This window comes from Oncorhynchus masou, chromosome 32 (genome assembly GCF_036934945.1).
Source record: "Oncorhynchus masou masou isolate Uvic2021 chromosome 32, UVic_Omas_1.1, whole genome shotgun sequence".
In the NCBI taxonomy this organism is placed as follows: domain Eukaryota; kingdom Metazoa; phylum Chordata; class Actinopteri; order Salmoniformes; family Salmonidae; genus Oncorhynchus; species Oncorhynchus masou.
Window position 1 is genome coordinate 34,929,619 of NC_088243.1, and position 13,975 is coordinate 34,943,593.

The 13,975-nt window shown below is 44.0% G+C and overlaps 1 protein-coding gene across 6 annotated transcripts in view; it reads left to right on the plus strand.

Moving 5' to 3' along the window:
• The window catches only part of LOC135526004 (palmitoyltransferase ZDHHC14-like), a 102,819-nt gene that overhangs the window by 44,616 nt on the left and 44,228 nt on the right, over nucleotides 1-13,975 (plus strand). The gene's annotated exons all lie outside the window — the stretch shown is intronic.

A 13,975-nucleotide genomic window follows, 5' to 3' on the forward strand; every position in this document is an offset into this window, starting at 1 on the left:
TGCAGCACTCCACTAATCAGGCCTTTATGGTAGAGTGTTGAGGTTAGGGCTCTCTTCAGGCCAGAAGCCGCCACTCAGTAATAGGCACATGATAGCCCGCTTGGAGTTTGCCAAAAGGCACCTAGAAACTCTGACCATGAAAAACTAGATTCTCTGGTCTGATGAAACCAAGATTGAACGCTTTGGCCTGAATGCCAAGCGTCACGTCTGAAGGAAACCTTACACCATCCCTACGGTGAAGCATGGTGGTGGCAGCATCATGCTGTGGAGATGTTTTTCAGAGGCAGGGACTGGGAGACTATTCAGGATCGAGGGAAGGATGCACCAGCTTTGAACAACAACACTCCTCGTTTGGGCAAATTATAAAGTGATTGTTTTTAGAGAATAAACAAACTGAAGGCTGTGGGAACTTGTGAGCCCATCACATCTTCAAAACTACATCTCCCATTTCCCATGATCCTACAGCACAGTCCCTCTATCAGCTCTGTAGTTCATCCCAGGATCACCTACCATGCCCATGTCTGTCGTTGGCAGCATCCAAACAAAAACTGCCTCTTGCCCAGATCCAAGGGTGTATCTGTAGTGGTGAGCCAAGCAGTGATTAGCTGCTGTCTACATCCACAGATCTTTCTATTTATCTGTTTTTAATATAAACCTCTGAATCCAGCTATCCCACAATGGTGATTTTAGGACCATGTTAGGGCTCACTACCCTTCCACCCCCAAGCACAGACTGAGCACCCCTCCAGTTTATGAAATCTCCGGTCCTGATTAATGCTGCCCATACATTAACCTGGCTAGAATACTGGCTAGAGGTCCTTTGTCAGAAATGCCAGATTTAACCCACTGAGAGAAAGGTCACTGGCTTTTCCCATAGTGAGGAGAGAGAGTTAAATGTCATGTGGATTACATACTCTGACTGTCAACTTCTTTCTCTCTCTCACTCCCTCATTCCCTCCACTCCTTCCACCCCTCCCTCATTCCCGTGGCTGGATGACATGCAGACACATTAAAGCAGATCTGATAGCTCTTATCCTGCTCCAGCTCTCACAATGAGTAGGCATCTTACTCTGCTTCAGACTCACTCTTTTTGTTTTATCTCTGCCTTCACCTTTATAGTCCTTGACCCCCCCCCCCCCCCCCGCTCATCTTCCTCTCTGTGACTTATCTCACATGAATCTTTCTGGGCTCTTTCACCATCTCCACCATCTCCCTTTCCATCTCTCTCTGTCACGCGCACGCACACACACTCGCACACCCACGCCAGGGCTCATTCCTCACGTTCACAGGCTGTATTTCTTAGGCTGTGTGTGTAAGTGGCTGGCTGCTCCCGTCCGTCCTCAGCCTAGACAGCCATGCTCTTTTCCAGCAGCGCAATCTTATGACTTGACACACACAAGCGCACGAACACACACACACATACACACACTGGCTGCACGTCTCTGAGAAGACGACGCCTCGTCTTCAGAGGGGGCTCTCATTAGTGGAGCTGAAGCTCTCCCTCTCGCTGTGCTTCACAGCGTTAGGAGACGTGAGTATGCAGTGTTGTCATGGTATGTTATGTAATTCTCTCTTTCACTGGATGAATGCGTATTCTACAGGCCGCTCTGCTACTGGTGTTAGGTGCTTCCTTTACGACGCAGGCTGTTATTACAAAGCCTTTTTTTACTGTCAGTGTTTTACAGGGTTGTAACTGTGCAGACAGACGAGAGACTCTCTGGCAACTCGGCTCATGTCATCAACTCCCTCCCTGCCTGGGTTGATATTGTGGGAAAATACCAAAGTCTGGCAGTCAGTCTGTAAAACGGCTGATACAGACAACTCAGATTGATGTGTTTATATTTGTACAAGCCTAGTGGTGTTGATTTTTGAAATATACTACCTGGCCTATGATGGACAACGATAAAACACAGTATCTCACCTATGCGATGTATGTGACAATAAAATACAATAAAAGTCACGGTTTATTTGTCAGTTTGAATCCATTTTCCTGGTAGTGTTGCTGAGGGTAACAAGCAGTGGGTTCCAAGGACCAGAGCTGGTGTTGCTGTGAGAGAATGACTAAATATAGGCATATTAACTCAAGGGTTCCTGGAGAGAGAGGGCGAGGCAAGGAGAGAATCTCCCTGCTTCAGCGGCCTTCACAGTGTGAGGGAAGCAAGGGATTTAGATAGTTTCTGCCTGCTGTGGTCAGTCGCATTTAGCAGAGAGAAACACTGTCAGAGTGTATTAGTGGTCCTTAAAATGAGACCTACTGATGCTTGGCGTGACATGACGTGCACACTGTCCAATTTGTCTCTGGCCTAAGTGCTTGTTATGTTGCCTAGCTTGTAGTGTTATGACAGTGTGGTGTGAGCTCTCACTAACTCCTTGGAACGATGACACCGTCAGTCAGTCAGGCTAAGTTAGAATAGATCACAGAGTGAAGTAATGTTTGACCTCAACTTGAACTGGTTCTTCCTTAATTCCCAGCAGCCTTCTGAATAATTCATGCTCTTGTCTTCCATTCAAAGTGGTAAAGGGCCTCAGTTCACCTCTGGTATTGATCTGTTGTGAAACTACAGACAGAATGGGACGGAACAAGGTGCCTATTCATCGGTGCCCTATGTCTGGGATACAATGTGTGTCCTGTAACAGGAAGTGCAGTGTTGTGTCCTGTGTTGTTGTAGATGTTTGCTGGATGGACACATCTGTCTATCGTTAGGGGAACCACAGAGGGGAACTGTGGTTTGCTGAGAGCAGCAACTTTCTCACTCCCACTTTCACTCACTCACTCTTTCTCTCCTGCAATAACTCTCCACCTCACCGACTCTCCATCTCACTCCCATCTCCATCGGGCTCAGTGGCTAAAGCCTGCTGTGTAAATCATTGGGCCCCTGTCCTGACTCCTGTCCTGTCCCTGCTACACTACATTACCAAAACTATGTAAACACCTGCTTGTCGAACATCTCATTCCAAAATCAGGGGCATTAATATGGAGTTGGTCCCCCCTTTGCTGCTATAATAGCCTCCACTCTTCTGGGAAGGCTTTCCACTAGATGTTGGAACATTGTTGCTGGGACTTGCTTCCATTCAGCCACGAGCGTTAGTGAGGACGGGCACTGATGTTGGGCGATTAGGCCTGGCTCGGAGTCAGCGTTACAATTCAAGTCTATATAGGGCAAGTGTTCGATGGGGTCGAGGTCAGGGCTCTGTGCAGGCCAGTCAAGTTCTTCCACATCGATCTATACAAACCATTTCTGAATGGACCTCGCTTTGTGCACTTGGGAATTGTCATGCTGAAACAGGAAAGGGCCTTCCCCAAACTTTAGCCACAAAGTTGGAAGCACAGAAACATCTAGAATGTCATTGTATGCTGTAGCGTTAAGATTTCCCTTCACTGGGACTAAGGGTCCTAGCCGTAACCATGAAAAATAGCCCCAGACCATTATTCCTCCTCCACCAAACTTTACAGTTGGCACTATGCATTCGGGAATGTAGCGTTCCGCCTGGCAACCGCTAACCACAGATGTGTCCGTCAGAATGCCAGATGGTGAAGTGTGATTCATCACTCCAGAGAATACTTTTCCACTGCTCCAGAGTTCAATGGCAGCGAGCTTTGCACCACTCCAGCCGATGCTTAGCATGGTGATCTTAGGCTTGTGTGTGGCTACTCGGCCATGGAAACCCATTCCATGAAGCTGCCGACGAACAGTTATTGTGCTGACGTTGCTTCCAGAGGCAGTTTGGAACTCGGTAGTGAGTGTTGCAACCGAGGGCCGACGATTTTTACACGCTTCAGCACTCTGCAGTCCCGTTCTGTGAGCTTCTGTGGCCTACCACTTTGCGGCTGAGTCGTTGTTGCTCCTAGACGTTTTCACTTCACAATAACAGCACTTACAGTTGAACGGGGCAGCTCTAGCAGGGCAGACATTTAACGAAATGACTTGCATCCTATGATGGTGCCACGTTGAAAGTCACTGAGCTCTTCAGTAAGGCCATTCTACTGACAATGTTTGTCTATGGAGATTGCATGGCTGTGTGCTCGATTATTATGCTACGGTTGTGGCTGAAATAGCCGAATCCACTAATTTGAATGGGTGTCCACATACTTTTGTGTGTACTGGATATGATAGTAGGGGAACTCTCCAGCACAGTCAGCTGAGTAGATCAATCTCCACTGTTGTTAGTGCAGCTCCTCTTTCCAGGTATCCTGTTTGTCTGCCTGTCTGCCATGGTTAGCAATGCAGGCCCTGGGCAGAAGTGGCATCACCGCAGAGGCTGAGAATCTGGCATCCTCCAGGTGGGTGCATGCCAACTCCAAAAGCTCTCAGAAAGACATTACCAGAACGACGGTGGAGATGTCTCTTCCTCTTCCTGGTCTCTTCTGCTGTGCGTGCCAGAAACCGAGTGTTGACGAGCCAGTAAAGGTCAGGGGATCATTCTAAAGCCTGTGGCCATGCTAAACTCCTGCTCCTCTCCCTGCAGAGGAAATAGGTGGTGTGTGTGTGACGGTGAGCTATCGGCTGAGGAGGATGCACTGACATTTAGGGTTTGTTGGACGCAGCCAGACCCTATATGATTATTAAAGGCTCCTGAGAAGTTGGAACAATTCAAGTGTTTGTGTGAGTGCATGCTGTGTGTGGTCTGAGAAATGCATCAGCAGCAGGGCCCTCCTTATATTTCACAGCTCTTTCATCCATCTTCTATCCTCCTACCCTTCTATCCTCCCTCCCTCCCTCATCCTTCCTCTATCCCTCTTCTCCCGCTGCCCACGCCGGCAGACAGACGGTCTTGTTACAGGGGGAGGAGAAGAGAGACAGAGCAGTGGAACCAGGGTTATAGTCTCAATGCTGCTCTCTGTCTGCCTGTCATAGATGTCTTTGGCCCTCGGAGGATGCGCTCCAAACAGTTTTCTCCTCGGGGTCACACAGTGTGACTGGCTGGGTGTGCATGACTGTCTTAAAGAACATCCCCAAAATAGATTGATTTCTACAGTGCTCTTTGTGTTTGACTGCCACCCGGTCTCTATCAAGATACACGTTCTGCTAGAATATGGAATACAGATGGTGGTGGCAACCCAATAGAACACCCTGGATGATGAACCTCTTAACTCCTGCATCATTTTGGCAACATTTTGAGTTGAGTATTTCTTTGTTTGATGTCTTCTCTGGGTTTCTAGAACAAGCCATGGAAGAGCCAGTACCCTGGCATACATATTATCTGCCCACTCACTGTAAGAAGTATGAAGTGCTATTCCCCCGAGATGCCAGGACAGGGAGAGAATACATCAAGCACGGATGAGTCTGAGCAGCGTGCCACCCACCACCAGACCTGACTGACTGATGGTTGCTCTGGTAGTATTACCACAGAGAGGAGGAGAGAGAGTTTAGAAAACGCCAACACTGCCTCAGTAACAGAGTGAGAATGTACACTGAGTGTACAAAACATGAATCCAGGTGAATCCAGTTGAAGGCTTTGATCCCTTATTGATGCCACTTGTTAAATCAGTGTAGATAAAGGGGAGATGACAGGTCAAATAATGATTTTTAAGCCTTGAGACAATTGTGAAATGGATTGTGTGTGTGCTGTTCAGAGGGTAAATTGGCAAGACAGACGGTTTAAGTGCCTTTGAACTAGAGGTCGACCGATTAATCGGAATGGCCGATTTAATTAGGGCCGTTTTCATAACAATCGGCAATCAGTATTTTACATTGCACTCCACGAGGAGACTGCGTGGCAGGCTGACCACCAGTTATCTTATAAAAAAACAATCAATCTTAACATAACTAGTGATTAACTACACATGGTTGATGATATTACTAGTTTATCTAGCTTGTCCTGCGTTGCATATAATCGATGCGGTGCCTGTTAATTTATCATTGAATCACAGCCTACTTCGCCAAACGGGTGATTTAACAAGCGCATTCGCGAAAAAAGCAGTGTCGTTGCACCAATGTGTACCTAAACATCAACGCCTTTCTTAAAATCAATACACAAGTATATATTTTTAACCTGTAGTTAATATTGCCTGCTAACATGAATTTCTTTTAACTAGGAAAATTGTGTCACTTCTCTTGCGTTCTGTGCAACAGAGTCAGGGTATATGCAGCAGTTTGGGCCGCCTGGCTCATTGCGAAGACCAGTTCTTCCTAACAAAGACAGCCAACTTCCCCAAACGGGGGATGATTTAACAAAAGTGCATTTGCGAAAAAAAGCACAATCGTTGCATGAATGTACCTAACCATAAACATCAATGCCTTTCTTAAAATCAATACACAGAAGTATATATTTTTAAACCTGTTAAAATATATATTTTTTATTTTTTTCTCCCCAATTTCGTGGTATCCAATTGGTAGTAGTTACAGTTTTGTCTCATCGCTGCAACTCCAGTACGGACTCGGGAGAGGCGAAGGTCGAGAGCCATGCGCCCTCCGAAACACAACCCAACCTAGCCACACTGCTTCTTGACACAACGCACATCCAACCCGGAAGCCAGCCGCACAAATGTGTCGGAGGAAACACCGTACACCTGGAGACCTGGTCAGCGTACACTGCACCCAACAGAAGTCCCTTGTGCGCGATGAGACAAGGATATCACTGCTGGCCAAACTCTCCCTAACTCGGACGACGCTAGGCCAATTGTGTGTCGCCCCATGGACCTCCCGGTCACCTCCCGAGCCTGGGCTCGAACGCAGAATCTGCAGCAGACCACTGCCCCACCCGGGAGCCCTAAAGAAATTCATGTTAGCAGGCAATATTAACTAGGCAAATTGTGTCACTTCTCTTGCGTTCATTGCACGCAGAGTCAGGGTATATCAAATCAAATCAAATGTATTTATATAGCCCTTCGTACATCAGCTGATATCTCAAAGTGCTGTACAGAAACCCAGCCTAAAACCCCAAACAGCAAGCAATGCAGGTGTAGAAGCATATGCAACCGTTTGGGTCGCCTGGCTCGTTGCAAACTAATTTGCCAGAATTTTACATAATTATGACATTGAATGTTGTGCAATGTAACAGCAATATTTAGACTTATGGATGCCACCCGTTAAATAAAATACAGAACTGTTCTGTATTTCCCTAAAAGAATAATTGTTTTGTTTCGAAATGATAGTTTCCGGATTTTACCGTATTAAAGACCTAAGGCTTGTATTTCTGTGTGTTGCTATATTATAATTAAGTCTATGAGTTGATAGCGCAGTCTGACTGAGCGGTGGTAGGCAGCAGCAGGCTCTTAAACATTCATTCAAACAGCACTTTCCTGCGTTTGCCAGCAGCTCTTCGCAATGCTTCAATCATTGCGCTGTTTATGACTTCAAGACTATCAATTCCCGAAATTAGGCTGGCAATACTAAAGTACCTATTAGAACATCCAATAGTCAAAGGCATATGAAATACAAATGGTATAGAGAGAAATAGTCCTATAATAACTACAACCTAAAACTTCTTACCTGGGAATATTGAAGACTCATGTTAAAAGGAACCACCAGCTTTCATATGTTCTCATGTTCTGAGCAAGGAACTTAAACGTTAGCTTTTTTACATGGCACATATTGCAATTTTACTTTCTTCTACAACACTTTGTTTTTGCATTATTTAAACCAAATTGAACATGTTTCATTATTTATTTGAGACTAAATAGATTTTATTGATGTTATTATTCATTCAGTATTGTTGTAATTGTCATTATTACAAATATATATATATAAAATCGGCAGATTTAATCGGTATAGGCTTTTTTCGTCCTGCAATTATTGGTTACCGCGTTGAAAAATCATAATCGGTCGACCTCTACTTTGAACAAGGTATGGTAGTAGGTGTCAGGCGCACCGGTTTATGTCAAGAACTGCACATTTTCCGTGTGTATCAAGAATGGTCCACCATCCAAAGGACATCTAGCCAACTCGTCACAACTGTGGGAAGCATTGGATTCCACATTGGCCAGCAATTGGCCAGCCTCCCTGTGGAACGCTTTCAACACCTTGTAAAGTCCATGCCCCGACGAATTGAGGCTGTTCTGAGGGCAAAAATAACTCAATATTCTTTAAAAAATGTACGTTTGTACACTCCGTGTAGAACCTGTCCAGGGTTTAAACCACCCTGAAGCAAGGCGAGAAGAACTGCTGTAAACTCTCACAACCCTGGAAATAGCTTTTAGTCCTAATGTCTCTGCCCTGCCTTCAGGCACTTTTCTCACACACACTGACTCAACACATACTTTCTTAACAGAGAGACTTTACAGAACGAGTGGTAATCTCATTAGCATTGGTTAAAACATTAGCATTGGTTAAAACATCTGATCAGCACATACTTTCTTAACAGAGACTTTACAGAACGAGTGGTAATCTCATTAGCATTGGTTAAAACATTAGCATTGGTTAAAACATCTGATCAGCACATACTTTCTTAACAGAGACTTTACAGAACGAGTGGTAATCTCATTAGCATTGGTTAAAACATCTGATCAGCAAGCCTCTACGTTACTATATTACACCATACTACTTTTATAGAACCACCTTCTACCCTGTCACATTAGAACCTGAAAAATGGCAGCTTGGAGCAGAGTTTGGGGAGTGTGAGAATATAGTGGGTTCTGAAGCTCTCCACTTGATCTGGGCCCGGTTTTATGGAGCGATTTCAGTGCCAACAAAAATTGTATTTGTATTCCATAATTTTGAATTTGTTTTGGGATTTTGAATTTGATATTTTTGAATTTGTAATGCACATTTGATCATATAATTCATTATTTGAACTTTTCACGATTTGAAATACAAATAAAAATATATATTTCAAAGTAATTGTGTATTCTAATTGAATATTTAAATACTCTGTTTCAACACAGTAGATAATGCATTAATTTCCTGTGTATGAAGTTCAAAAACGTTTTCATTTAAAGTTTGTCAGTTTCATATATTCAACTTCTCGGATGTATTCATATTCAGTTCTCTAAATTTAAATTCAAAACTAGAGACAACATCCTTGTACTTTGACAGCCATGTGAGGTAGAGGAGGACAGACGGAATCAAATGCTCTCTGTGGTAAACATTAGATTCTGGTGGTTTCTGAAGCCAATGTGGCACGTTGAATTTATGTTCACTTATGAATTTGTCTCTGGCTTTGAGCTATTATGACCCCATTCCTGAAAGCTTAGACTCTGGAACATGGACGTGCCTTCTGTCCTCTCTATGATGATCCCAGGCCACACGGGTCATGTTACTGTGGGAGTGTCACAAAAAAACGCAATTTGGCACACATAATAATATAGTGCAATAGCCTTGTCAAAGCCCTTCCAAGGACAGCCTTTCCACTACCAATTTCATCTTGCACTTGTGACTGACCGGGTTGAAACTAGAGGTCGGCCGATTTATGATTTTTCAATATCGATACAAATTATTGGAGGACCAAAAAAAGCTGATACCAATTTTTTTTTAAATCTATATATTTATTATAATTTAAAATAATAAAATACATTTGTAATAAATGCTAATTGTAACAATACTGAATGAACAATGAACACTTTTAGTTTAACTTAATACACAAATAAAATCTATTTAGTCTCGAATAAATAATGAAACATGTTCAATTTGGTTTAAATAATGCATAAACACAGTGTTGGAGAAGAAAGTAAAAGTGCAATATGTGCCATGTAAAAAAGCTAACGTTTAAGTTCCCTGCTCAGAACATGAGAACATATGAAAGCTGGTGGTTCCTTTTAACATGTTTTAGAGTGTAGTAATTATGGGAATTATAGGACTATTTCTCTATATCATTTGTATTTCATACACCTTTGACTGTTGGATGTTCTTATAGGCACTTTAGTATTGCCAGCCTAATCTCGGGAGTTAATAGGCTTGAAGTCAATGTGAATCCCAGCATTGCAAAGAGCTGCTGTTTGAATGAACGCTTATGCGCCTGCTGCTGCCTACCACCGCCCCAGTCAGACTGCTCTATCAAATATCAAATCATAGACTTAATTACAATATTAATATGGTCAAAGACGGAAACTATAATTTTGAAAACAAAACAATTATTCTTTCAGTGAAATACGGAAATGTTCTGTATTTTATCGAATGGGTGGCAACCCTAAGTCTAAATTTTACTGTTACATTGCACAACCTTCAATGTTAGGTCATAATTATGTAAAATTCTGGCAAATTAGTGACGTTCTTTGTTAGGAATAAATGGCCTTTCAACAGTTCGCAACAAGCCAGGCGGCCCAAACTGCTGCATATACTCTGAGAAGTGACACAATTTCCCAAGTTAATATTGCCTGCTAACATGAATCTTTCTTTTAACTACATATGAAGGTTTAAAAAAATATACTTGTGTTTTGATTTTAAGAAAGGCATTGATGTTTATGGTTAGGTACATTATTGCAACGATTGTGCTTTTTTCGCGAATGCTCTTTTGTTAAATCAAGTTGAAGTAGGCTGTGATTCGATGATAAATTAACAGGCACCACATTGATTAGATGCAACGCGAAACAAGCTAGTTGACCTAGTACTATTATCAACCATGTGTAGTTAACTAGTAATTATGTGAAGGTTGATTTTTTTTTTTTTATATTATAAATTTAATGCTAGCTAGCACCTTACCTTGTCTCCTTGCCGCCACAAGGTCCTTTTGACGCTGCACTCGTGTAACAGGGTGTCAGCCTGCTAACCCAGTCTCCTCATGGATTGCAATGTAATCGGCCATAATCGGTGTCCAAAAAAGCAGATTACCGATTGTTATGAAAACTTGAAATCGGCCCTAATTACAGTCTTGTCTCATCTATGCAACTCCCGTATGGACTCGGGAGAGGCGAAGGTCGAAAGCTGTGCGTCCTCCCAAACACAACCTGAAGCCTATAGCTGAAGCCTATAGGGATGAGTTTAGGAAATTAATGTAAAGGATGATGCACTGCTTGTTTAATGAGTACCGCTTCGCTCTGATTCGGCTCATACGAGACTCGAACTCAGGACCTCTGCCTTTCCGTCACACGTGATTGCCCTCCTGAAGCGTTCCAACCCAACGCGCTGTAAAAAAGGCCTTCAATTGCGCAAGAGGCGACCGTTCAGACTAATGAGTGAGCTTCACAGATCCCCATCTGCTACATTCACACCACAATCTCCCTCCACAGCGACCCCAGTGGTTAAGCTGAGCGCAACTGTAAATCTGGCACAAAAGTGCCAGTGGCACTATTGTAAATGACTTCATGTTGCCCGCTTAGCGAGTACCACTTCCCCCTGATTCAGCTCATACGGAGACTCGACTCAAGACTTCTGCCTCAAACACACGTGACCGCCCTCCTGAGGCATTCCAGCTCATCGTGCTATTAAAAAAAGGCCATCTTCAAATACACAAGGAGCGCCACTTCAAGCTGAGGATCCCTATCTGCTGCACTAATAAAAGTCTTCAAGATCCAACAAGGTTACTCATGAAGAGTGTGGCTTGAGGCCTCCTGAACTGTGACACTAGAGATTCTGGGTTCGATTCTAGGTTCTGTTGCAACCGGCCGCAACCGGAAGACCCATGGGGCGGCGCACAATTGGCCCAGCATCGTTAGGGGAGGGTTTGGCCGGTAGGGATGTACTAGCGACTGGGCCGGGTGCAGTGCACGCTGACATGGTCGCCTAGTGTATGGCTGCCTTCTGGGTTAAGCAGGCATTGTGTCAAGAAACAGTGTGGCTTGGTTGGGTTGTGTTTGGGAGGACGCACGGCTCTCGACCTTCGCCTCTCCCTAGTCCGTACGGGAGTTGCAGCGATGAGACAAGACTGTAACTACCAATTGGAGCGTGGTTTGGTGATCTATGCAACCTGAAGATGTGTTAGTTTGACATGTTTGTGTTACATGTGGTAGTTTCTTTTTTTTCTTTTTTACCCCTTTTTCTCCCCAATTTCGTGGTATCCAATTGTTTTAGTAGCTACTATCTTGTCTCATCGTTACAACTCCCGTACGGGCTCGGGAGAGACCCGGCCCGCCACAGGAGTCGCTGTTGCGCGATGAGACAAGGACATCCCTACCGGCCAAGCCCTCCCTAACCCGGACGACGCTAGGCCAATTGTGCGTCGCCCCACGGACCTCCCGGTCGCGACCGGTTACTACAGAGCCTGGGCGCGAACCCAGGGTCTCTGATGGCACAGCTGGCGCTGCAGTACAGCGCCCTTAACCACTGTGCCACCCGGGAGGCCCTACACGTTGTAGTTTCAAGTCTCTGACAAGGGTAGTCGTCATAAGGGTAACGTGACTGACTGAGTTAAGACTGTCAGCCTGTAAAGCCTAGGCATTGGTCCGGTGACGTGGATGGGAGGAGGAGGAGGTCAAAGGGGGGTGAAGTGTAACAGGTGGTTTGGTGACCACTCTCAAACGGTAAACTGAACCATCAGAAGCTTCTGGCGTTATAATTAAATGCGAAAGTTTTATTTCCAGTGTTATGTTGAACTCAGGCCTTTTCGTTAGGGGAGCAATGTTTATAAAAAAAAGAAGAAATTGATTTGTTTATTATTATTTTGTTGCATTAATGTGAATTTTGTGGAAATTGTGGTCAAATGCATAATATCTGATAAAAAGCATAATAATAGTTGTGAAATAGATGAGTACAGATCCTAATCTGAGTGATCCAAGAAGAAATTGTGAAAAATGACCTAATTACGGTTGTTTACACAATCCAAAAACGTTCCATTATAAATGATGATCTGAGTGGGACCTGAGACGGCATTTTCCACCACCATCAACAAAACCAAAAATTATGTCATTTCTTGTGGAAAAAATGGTGTTGCGTCCCACCAATTAGAGTTTGGCACTTATAGAATCTATGCCAAGGCTCATTGAAACTGTTCTGGTGGCTCGCGGTGGCCCAACTCCCTATTAAGACATTTATGTTGGCAGTTACCTGTACACTGAGTATACCAAACATTAGGAACACCTTTCTAATGCGGATTGGCTGACAGCCGTGGTATATCAGACCGTATACCACGGATATGACAAAATATTTATTTTTACTGCTCTAATTACATTGGTAGCCAGTTTATAATGGCAATAAGGCACCTCTGGGGTTTGTGGTATATGGCCAATATACCACAGCTACGGGCTGTATCCAGGCATTATATTGGCCATATACCACACCTCCTCGTGCCTTATTTCTTAAATGTAGCCTATACTTTAACTTTTAATTCAGTCATCTCGGTTCTCACATGAATACTTTTTTTTAACCATTGCTCTTTTATTACAGTTGCAAAGACATTGAAAAATTGTATTTAGTGAACTTCGTTCTGAAGATATCGGCGGTCAAAGAGAGACAGATAAACATCTTGATTCTCTGTTTAGCTGAGATCTTCTGTGTATTAAGTGACATTAAAGGGGGGAAAAAGCATCTAACGACGCACCAAACTATGCCCCTACGAAGGTTCTAATGATGAAACTAGCCTTTAAGATGCTTTCGGGAAATCGGACCCTGATCTGTTAGTGCAAGTGAGTTTGTGGAGCTCTTTACACCCGCGCTCGATCAATCCATTGTAGCTCCTCTCTCCCTCCCTCTACGGCACTCGGGGAGGGAGAGAGAGATGCGCACTCGGGAGATCGGACTCATAGGAGCTCTCTGTCATCCTAGGATCTCTGTCATCCACAACCGCCTCTTTCCTCTCAGCCTCATTGCAGTATGCAGGTAGGATTACATTATCCACTGACTGACATCCCCCATTGGTGGAATGTGGATTCAGAGGAATTCAACAAAGATATCTTCTATTACTGTCAGAATTCTCCAGGGTTCCGTTGCCATGGGTTACCATGTGTACACTGTGTTGCTTCACACTTGATGTCTTTACATGTTGCCTGCACATCTCTGTGCTAACATCAAACAGTTTGTTCGTGATGTCCTTGAAATGGGAGGAGATCATGTTCTGTGCATGATGCTGATTGACAGAACTCTTTGCGTCCTTTGTGTTACTGTTGGTATCCAGGCTGCTTGCGTATCATATCAAAATGCAGATTTGCAAGTCAATGGTAACTATTT